Genomic DNA, 10,474 nt, shown 5'->3' on the forward strand with positions numbered 1-10,474 from the left:
GCCATTAACAAAACAGTTTTGCAATCTATAACATACACACAATAAAAGGACAAATGCTAAACATATTAAAACAGTTCAATGACAGATCCAGAGACAGAGAGTCATAGATTGGACCCTCGGGCCTCGGAGGGAAGGTAGGGGAGGGGGGGGTAAGGTGGAGAGATCAACCAAAGGACTTATATGCAAGCATATAGGCCTAACCAAAGGACACGGACAACAGGGGGGTGAGGGCATGAGTGGGGGGTGGAGGTAGGGGGTAACGTGGGGATAAGGACACATATGTAATAACTTAATCAATAAAAAAATCTAAAAAAATAAAACAGTTCAATGAGTTTTTACTAAGCAAACACCCATTTATCTGGTGTCCATATTAATATACACATTATCATCAGCATCCCATAAGCCCTTCCAACTCATATTTCTAACAAGGGAATTACTTGCTCATATCTATCAGCATAGATTATTTTTAAGATTTAAGTAAATAGAAATGTCATTTTAATATTATTTTAAATGTTCACCACACATGCCTTCTCCTTGTAAATAATCCATTAAAATATATCCCCAAATCAGCGTGGCGGTGAGAAGGGAGGCAGCTTGGGCCAGGCCGCGGAGGACATGCGAAGATGGCGGCCTTCTGTGAGATGGGTGTTATGCCTGAAATCGCGCAAGCTATGGAAGAGATGGATTGGCTTCTCCCAACTGATATCCAGGCAGAATCCATCCCACTGATCCTGGGAGGCGGTGATGTGCTTATGGCTGCAGAAACAGGAAGTGGAAAAACTGGTGCTTTCAGCATTCCAGTTATCCAGATAGTTTATGAAACTCTGAAAGACCAACAGGAAGGCAAAAAGGGGAAAACAACAATTAAAACTGGTGCTTCAGTGCTTAACAAATGGCAAATGAACCCATATGACAGATGATCTGCTTTTGCAATTGGGTCCGATGGTCTTTGTTGTCAAAGCCGAGAAGTGAAAGAGTGGCATGGATGTAGAGCTACTAAAGGACTCAGGAAAGGGAAGCACTACTACTAAGTGTCCTGTCATGACCAGGGGCTGTGCAGAGTCGGGTGGTCTTCCATGCAGGCGTCTTTAGACTTAGGTACTGACAAGTTTGGATTTGGCTTTGGTGGAACAGGAAAGAAATCCCATAATAAACAGTTCCATAACTATGGAGAGGAATCCATTATGCATGATACCATTGGGTGTTACTTAGCTATAGATAAAGGACACGTCAAATTCTCCAAAAGTGGAAAAGACCTTGGTTTGGCATTTGAAATACCACCACATATGAAGAACCAAGCCCTCTTTCCTGCCTGTGTTTTGAAGAACGCTGAACTAAAATTCAACTTTGGTGAAGAAGAATTTAAGTTTACACCAAAAGATGGTTTTGTAGGTCTGTCCAAGGTGCCAGACAGCTGCATTGTCAAATCAGAGCACACAGGTAATGTGCAGGTGGCACAGACCAAGATCCTCCCCAACGTGCCCAAAGCTCTCATCGTTGAACCCTCCCGAGAGTTAGCTGAACAAACTCTGAACAACGTCAAGCAGTTTAAGAAATATGTTGATAATCCTAAATTAAAGGAGCTTCTGATTATTGGAGGTGATGCTGATCCCGGGATCAGCATCTCTGTTTTAGATAATGGGGTGGATATAGTCGTTGGCACTCTGGGGAGACTGGATGACCTGGTGTCCACTGGGAAGCTGAACTTGTCCCATGTTAGGTTCCTGGTCCTGGACGAAGCCGAGGGGCTTCTCTCTCAAGGCTACTCGGATTTTATAAATATGATGCACAATCAGATCCCTCAGATCACCTCCGATGGAAAAAGGCTGCAGGTGATTGCTTGCTCTGCTACTTTGCATTCTTTTGATGGAAAGAAATTGTCTGAGAAGATAATGCATTTTCCCACGTGGGTTGATTTAAAAGGCGAAGATTCCATCCCAGACACCGTGCACCACGTGGTTGTCCCCGTGAATCCCAAAGCTGACAGACTCTGGGAAAGGCTGGGGAAAACCACATTAGAACGGATAAAGTACATGCAAAAGATAACACAAGACCTGGTGCTAACAGTCCAGAGATGTGGTCTGAAGCTATTAAAATCCTGAAGGGGGAGTATGCTGTGCGGGCAATCAGGGAGCATAAGACGGACCAGGCAATTATTTTCTGTAGAACCAAAATCGACTGTGACAACTTGGAGCAGTATTTTATGCAACAAGGAGGAGGGCCTGATAAGAAGGGACACCAGTTCCCCTGTGTTTGTCTGTATGGCGACAGAAAGCCTCATGAGAGAAAGCAGAACTTGGAAGGATTTAAGAGAGGAGACATAAGATTCTTGATTTGCACAGATGTGGCTGCCAGAGGAATTGATATCCATGGTGTTCCTTATGTCATTAATGTCACCCTGCCTGACGAGAAGCAGAACTATGTCCACCGGATCGGCTGCATCAGCAGAGCTGAGAGGATGGGCCTGGCCATTTCCCTGGTGGCAACAGAAAAAGAGAAGGTCTGGTACGATGTGCCTAGCAGCCGTGGAAAAGGGTGTTACAATACGAGGCTCAAGGAGGATGGCGGCTGCACCATATGGTACAATGAGACGCAGTTGCTCCCTGAGGTAGAACACCTGAATGTACCATTTCTCAGGTTGAGCCAGATATAAAGGTGCCTGTGGATGAATTTGATGGGAAAGTTACCTATGGACAAAAAGGGGCAACTGGTGGTGGAAACTATAAAGGCCATGTGGATGTTTTGGCACCTACGGTTCACGAGTTGGCTGCCCTTGAAAAGGAGGCGCAGACGTCTTTTCTACACCTTGGCTACCTTCCTAACCAGCTGTTCAGAACCTTCTGATTCTAACACCCCGGGTAAGACTTGAGTGATGCGGCTGTCGTCCTAAAACTCTAAAACGGTTGTACTGCTTCCAGGCAGCAGCGTTTAGAGTCACTTAAACTATTAATGCTAACTCTTGCATGTCAAGGAACATGGAACATTAGTCATAGGAATTCTTCACGTAATGGCAACCTAATGAAAGTAATAAATGTGGTGACTCTGGTTATAATAATTTAAAAATAAAATAAAATAAAATATATCCCCAGTCAGAGAAAGATAAATACCACATGATCTCACTCATTTGTGGATTATAGAGAACAACATGGACTGATGAAAAGGGACAGGCCCAAAGACTGAGAAACAGCGATCAGGCTATCAATCCCTAGAAGGGAAGTGGGGGAGGGCGGGCGTAAGGGGAAGAGATCAACCGAAGGACTTGTATACATCACACACAAAGGATCAATGGCTGTAAAGAGTGAACTACAATGTACAATGTAAAAGTAGCAATGAAAATGGTAATATAAATAGTAAGATTCAGAATAACATTTCAAACATAACTAGAAAATAAGACTCCAGTGAGAATATATATCTGTGAATTCAAGAAAGAAAACATGAATATGCAAACGTGATGGGTTTACTAAAACATCCAAAAGGAAAACTGGAATTAGAAAACAATGAAAATGAATATCCTTAAAAAGTTAGATTTTATTCAATTGGTGTGAATTTTCACCTACTTATAGATGCACTATTACAAATTTAGCTATCCTGTAGCCTAAAGCTACAGGTAATTTTTTTTATTATTTTCAAACAAAATACAGTGACCTCATTGGTAAAGCAATATTTTCCCAACCAGGTTTGACATAAATTTATGTAGAACAGTGGTTCTCAACCTTCCTAATGCCACGACCCTTTAATACAGTTCCTCATGTTGTGGTGACCCCCAATTTCATTGTTACAAATTGAACATAATTAAAGCATAGTGATTAATCACAAAAGCAATATGTAATTATATATGTGTTTTCCTATGGTCTTGGGCGACCCCTGTGAAAGGGTTGTTCGACCCCAAAGTGATCAGGTTGAGAAGCGCTGATCTAGAAGGATAAAGATAAATGTGTTACTTAAATTAAATCAGACACAAAGAATACATGAGTGTCTTTCAATATCATACTCATCATGAGAAGTAGGCACAATGAGATACATTTAACACTAAAGAAAGTTGTTTAGATCAGTTACAGGTGTCTCTCATGACAGAATAACTGGTATAAGAATTGCCCTCCATCTATAAATTACTAGAAAAGTGGGCAAAGTATATAAAATAATTGTTTTCAAAACTTGAGTAAAAGACAGCACAGGAGTTTGAGCCCTGAGAGAAAGGAAATAGACAAGTTGAGTCCATAAATTTCTATCTGGAGGCAATTTCTAGCCTGTTACACAGAAATGGAACCCAAGAAATACTTAGAGGCCTTGTTGAATTGAGGTGACAGATATTGTTGCTCAAGGAAACTGAGGCAGCTAGAATTGTGGGAAATACTAGAGAATAAGGAGCTATGCAAGAACGAGACTGCAAAAGTATTTTGATGAATGCTACACTGAGCATGTTTGACATGAAACTTTTTAAGGAGCCAAGCAAAAACAAAAACAAAAACAAAAAAAAAAAACCTCTAGGGCAGTGGTTCTCAACCTTAGCTGCACATTAGAATCACCTGCGAATCTTTTTAAAATCCTGATTTCTGGGCCTCATTTTCTGGAAATTCTATTTCTTTGTTATGGGGTGGTGCCACAACATTAGTAACAAAGAAACAGATTTTCCAGAGGATGAGACCCAGAAATCAGGATTTTAAAAAGATTCCCAGGTGATTCTAATGTGCAGCCAAGGTTGTGAACCACTGCTTTAGGGTAATTATGCTCCCAGAAAAAAAAATCCCACTGGGGAAATAGATATAAGTTGACCATGTTCCAGAGCTTACAAAGCTCCCAAAGACATTTCAATTCCTACTACTTAGAGTGAAGATACCACCTTGAAAACCCAGAATATCTAGCAGAGATCCAGAAGAGTTAACCTTAGTAAAGTCACTCTAGACCTGTTGCAATTTTAAGAACGGGGCTTGAAAGGATCATGTTTATCTACAGGTAACTTATTTTCCCCCCAAATAGATTTCAACACTCCTTAAAAGAAATAAAACACCTAAACAATTAACAATTAAAAGTTACAATGTATACCATTCAATAAAAATAGTAAACATGGGAAACAACAGGAAAATGTGAATCAGAAGTTAGAGAAGAAATAAAATCAATAAAAACTGGCTCAAAATGAACTGAGAAGATGAAATTACCCAATAAGAACTATAAAATAGCTCATTTAAATATGCTCAAAGACTTAACGCATGAATCAGCTACCTGCATCTAGAAGAAATGCTAGATCACATTTCCTTTTATTTATTACTGAAATTCAATGCTACAAAAGAAAAATTTAAATTCTCACTTAGTCAATGATAATTTAGTAACCCAATATTAAGACTAGAAAAGATGCACTAGGAGTATTATCCCTGAAGGGGCACCAGCTCTGTGTGTAGCAGGTCACAGTTTGTTATGAAAACAAAGAAGTGTCGTGTGAGTGTTATTCTACAAACTGAGGTAATCACAGAACACCATTATGACATCTTGAAGCTAAGCCAGTGAAAATTGTGAAACTGATCAAATCATGGACTTTGAGTGAATTTTTTTGCATGCTGTGTTCAGAAATGGTCAAAAAATAACACTTTTTCCTTGCTCTTGAGGAAAATTATGCATATATGAGGTGTTTGTTTTTTTTATAAGGGAAAGATGAAATAAGATTTTGCCTTCACACAAGAAGAGCAATATATTCAGTATCTTGAACAGCCTAAAGTTATGATTTATTTCATGGATAAGGCATCATTACTAGTACTTGTTATACTATGGAATGTAACCTATCAGAATGTATTAAGTGCAAATGACTTACAAACGGATTGCCAAGAATTTCACTTTTTTTTCCGAAATCTAAATATCTCCCTCAATTCATTGAAGAAAGAAACCAATGACATATCATTAAGCATAGTTAAAAGCTACATTTAATGCTTTAATAGAACATGTAGAATATTTTTCAGAGCCAAATGAAACCAGAGACTAGAATTGGGATCTATTCTCTCACAAGTTCAAATATCCAACGTTCCAGCTGTTGAGTGCAATGTGCTTGTCAACTTTGCATCCAATGATGCACTGATAATAGTTTTTATTGAGACATGTCTCCATAATTTCTGGGCCCTCATTTGTCTTAATATCCCAATCAATCTGCAAAAGCCATGAAATACTTGCTGCCAATACCAATACCCCATAATTGTGAGTTAGGCTTTTCTAATTTAAATAAAGAGTAAAATCAGGAACTGATCATCTAGCTCAGTCTATCCATAAGTCAGATAAAGATTTCTGGTGAAAGAGCCACATTTATAGGCTATAGAATAAAATAGTTTTATTTATTTTATAAATGTAAATATATGTGGTCAGAATTAGTTAAGTGTCATTATACATGGTGTGCATAAAAGGAACAAGAGGGAGGCAAGAATGCTTGTATGAAGACCAAGTTGAAGATTATTTTTAGTAGTGTATGAGAAACATGACAATCATTAGAATAAGAGTGGAGATTTAGTTAAATGGATGGATATGAAAGATAGGTGCTAGATCTTTGGGACATGATGAGGATAAAGTGAAAAGTAATTAAAATAAGGCCTATGATTTTTACTTTTATAGAACATTCTCTTTTATTGTGACTGAGAGCACCAAAAACAGAACAAGTTTCAGGCTACAGAAAGAACATTCTATTTTATTATAATGTCTAAGAACTATGAAAACTCAATAGGAATGTACAATAGGAAGCCTGTAGTATAGGAGAGAGATTTTGATTGGACTTAAAAATGTTAAGTCATCATAATACTTATAAGATTAAAACCATCAGTTTGATGATATCATGCAGGAAGCATGTTAGTGAAGAAAGTAGAGGAAAGATCTATAAGGAATAACATGTAAAGGTAAAGTAGGGGAGGGATTTCAGGATAATATGGTGTCAAAGAAGTCAAAAGAAGAGAGTCAAGAAGGAAGAAGTAGAGAATCGACTGACTAGAGGTTGATTGAGAAACAGTGGCTGAGGACTACAAATATCTATTGGATTTGGTGAAATATATTCATCAGCAACATTCTGTTGAGCAGTAGCATTGTAGCAATCAGAGTAGAATTCAGATTGGATTTGGTTGAAGAGTGAATGATAGGTGCATTGAAGAATGAGTACAGACAAGTTTTTAGAGGGTAAGTTTGAACATAAGGAGAAAAGAATTAGGGCTGACTGAAGCAGTGATATCAAGAGGGAAATGAAAAAAATAAAAGCAGATAAAATTAAGAATATGTAATTGTTGATGAGAACAATTTGGTAGAAGAGGAAAAGTTGAAATACAAAAACAATAAAAAGCTAGGAGAGTGTGAAAATGCAGGCACAATTTGAGTGATATAATTTAGATGGGAGGAGGCATGCCTCTTCAATTCTACCTGGAGAGAATAAAGGAAAAGTGACATGGATGTAGGTATGCTTGTAGAAGGTGAATTCATCTCCTCAGATATATATGGGATGGATTTGTGATAATGGATGTTTCAGGAAATTGGGAAGGATTTGAATTCATGGTAAAGAATGGGGATCGAGGTGATTAGAGAAATATTAGTAGTATTGCTACCTAGTGGGAGAGCCCTGGTTGAGGCTAGTAACCACCAATTTTAGAATGTTATCATAAGCCACGTTTTGTTTCTTTTTAATGTTTGACGGCAAGGTCAGAAGTAAAATTTAGGTTTATCCAGGATATTGTCATATTTTTATGATGAAAGGGAGTTTAGAAGCATAGTTGAAACTATAGACCATATAAACTATATAAGGTAAGGATTATGCTAATAGAAAGAAAGTTGAAGGATTACTAAGAATTTGAAGTATAATTTCAAAGAAAAATAGTGAAAAGAATAAACAAACTAGTAAGCTGAAGATTATGGTAAAAAAAAACTGTAATGAGTTGAAGATATAATCTTTCTGAGCGATGGTCCAAGTGTGTGATTGTACAAGTTGGCTGAAGTACATTGTAGAAGGAATACATTGAATGTCATAAAATTGAGAAACCAAGTTGTAGAACAACTCATCTACACTGATATAGAAGTTACATAGTATGATAGCAAGGCTTGAGATAAATAGAAGGCCTGTGAAACACATGTCCTTGCCTTGAATGAATGAGTGGAGGGGGAAGACTTTTGGATATAGTAACAAGAAGTAGGAGACGATGGCTTAGCCAGAGGGCATGAGTCTCAAAAAAGCAGGACTTTTAAAAATAATACAAGCTGGAGTAGTAATGTTCTGAAAGCAGTATTGCTGTGCTGAGTTAGTAGGACATTGATAGCAATTCGAAATCTGAGTGGTGGGGGTTTGTGGAAGAATGAACAGCTTCCACTTGAGTGGAACGACAATGTGCTTATAGCAGAACTAGATTTACACTGAGAGAAATTTGTTTAGTGAGTAGAGTGCTTGAATTGATTACATTAGAATGTCACATATTCAGGCCATGACAATATTCAAGTTGTGACTTTATTTTCCCCCAACTTATTTATATATTTAATATTTTATTGTTGCAAGTATTACATATGTCCCCCTGTTCCCCTATTGATCTATTCTAGCCCACATCCACTGTGCCCCTGCCCTAGGCCTTCACCACCCTATTGTCTATGTCCATGGGTTATTCATATATGCATACAAGTTGATCTGTTTAGTGAGTAGCGTGTTTGAATTGATTGCATTAGAATTTAGCATATTTAGGTCATGACAATATTTAATTTGTGACTTTAATAGTGGAGGGTTAAGGAATTTTTTTTGTGTGTGTAGAACAGGAAGGTTAAGAAAGTGAGAAACTGGTTGTTGGGTAGGTTCCAGATAGGAAGGACACCTTTTCCAGAATTCAGGTAAAAGTTTGGAATAGAGAGACTGGTTATAGTAATAGGAACAAGGATAGTACTAATTTGATTTCCCTCCTCTGAAATAGGTGTGAAAAAGCCTTAACTTGGAAAGAGATATATGCCATCTGCAAAAGACATATAGATTTAAAGCATAATTCCTTTGGGAGGTGACTGGAAATTTTTATTTAGGAATTCTGGGAGTGGGGCCCAAGAATCTGAGGGTTTAACAAGTGCCCCAGGTAGCTCTGATGTAAGTAATCCATGTTCATACATTAAGAATTATTTTTCTAGAAGGCGTTGGTGGCATAGTGGTGAGCATAGCTGCCTTCCAAGAATTATTTTTCTAAATGTTTATATTTCTAAAAGAATGAGAAGAAATCATGGGAGGATAACTATACCCCAAAAAGCTTTGCAGTAGAGTCAAGCACTCCTTTCTCTGCAGATCTTCAGTGGTGACCTGCAACATGAACCTTGTGGATCAGCACTGGTAGTGGAGAAATGTGATAGTCGTAATGAGCATTGGAAAAAGGGCAAGCATGAGTGTCTGGGGCCACCAAACAAGAGTATGGGATTTAGGAAGTGATTAGTAAGAAAAGATGCATCAACTGGATTGGAACAGGTGTGAGAAGGGGTAAGTTGTGGCTGATTTCACTGAATCATTGCATTCTCAAAGCATGCTTCAAAACTCAATTCTATTTAAACTTTTGTTTGGCACTTCTCATTTTTTAAAATTATATTACTCTTGTTTCTTCATAGGGCTAACTGGGCCTCTAAATTGTGAAATTCTTGATAGCAGAGGCCATGTAGTATTTTTTTTTCCAGTATTCTCTGTGCCTAGTATGGAGTATAGCACAAAATAATGCTCAATAAGTTTTTGTTTGATGAACAAATGTCTGAATTTTATTGAGGCTATAATTCAGCGGGGAGTGGGATACTGAGGGTAAGTTTCAGGGAACAGCGCATACATATGAGCATAGGAATGATGAAAAGATGGCCTTGGTAAGCTGAGAAACTGAAGTTTTAATGGCCAAGTATGGGATATGCTGATACCTACAATACTGTTATATCAACTAAAGTCCTCTTTGCATAGGTTGACAAGATCTTTTATAAAGATGTGGAATTATGATAAGGGCAACATTTCGGTTTGTTATACTTTGAAATTGAGCATAATAATCATATCAGGGCAAAATGCTTATTTCCAGGGAGTTATTAATTAGTCATTACACAACTGTGTGTTGTCAGTATCAAGTGTTTTCTGTCATCAAATTTCAAAAGAACTTTTTATCTTGTTTCTGCATGGGAATCAGGAAATTCAATAACCATGAATATTTCAAAGGGCTTATAATTAAAACTTCATGTGCTTGGCACGCAAACATGTTTCAAAGATTGAGCCAATTGTTTGCTGATTCTGATGTCAGTCAGCACCCGTGCATGCTAACAGCTGGCTAGTAAATGCTGCATGGCATCACTTCTCTGCTACCATGGCAGCAATGAAATCTCTCTTTTTGGGATAGCATCATTAATATTCAAGACAGAATCAAATAAATTCTCATGTGGTATCTTCTATTAAGTTTTCCATGTGGGGCAACATAAGCTCACCTGAAGATGGAGATAGACAACAGTTTTACCATGTTGAGCCACTGGAAGAATATAGTAGAAT

General features: G+C 37.9%; 1 pseudogene; it reads left to right on the forward strand.

Annotated features, from left to right (window-relative positions):
- Window positions 1-573: 573 nt before the first annotated feature.
- Window positions 574-3,006, forward strand: LOC102758405 (annotated as a pseudogene).
- Window positions 3,007-10,474: the final 7,468 nt, after the last annotated feature.

The sequence above is a fragment of the Myotis davidii genome, unplaced genomic scaffold (assembly GCF_000327345.1).
Source record: "Myotis davidii unplaced genomic scaffold, ASM32734v1 scaffold951, whole genome shotgun sequence".
Classification (NCBI taxonomy): domain Eukaryota; kingdom Metazoa; phylum Chordata; class Mammalia; order Chiroptera; family Vespertilionidae; genus Myotis; species Myotis davidii.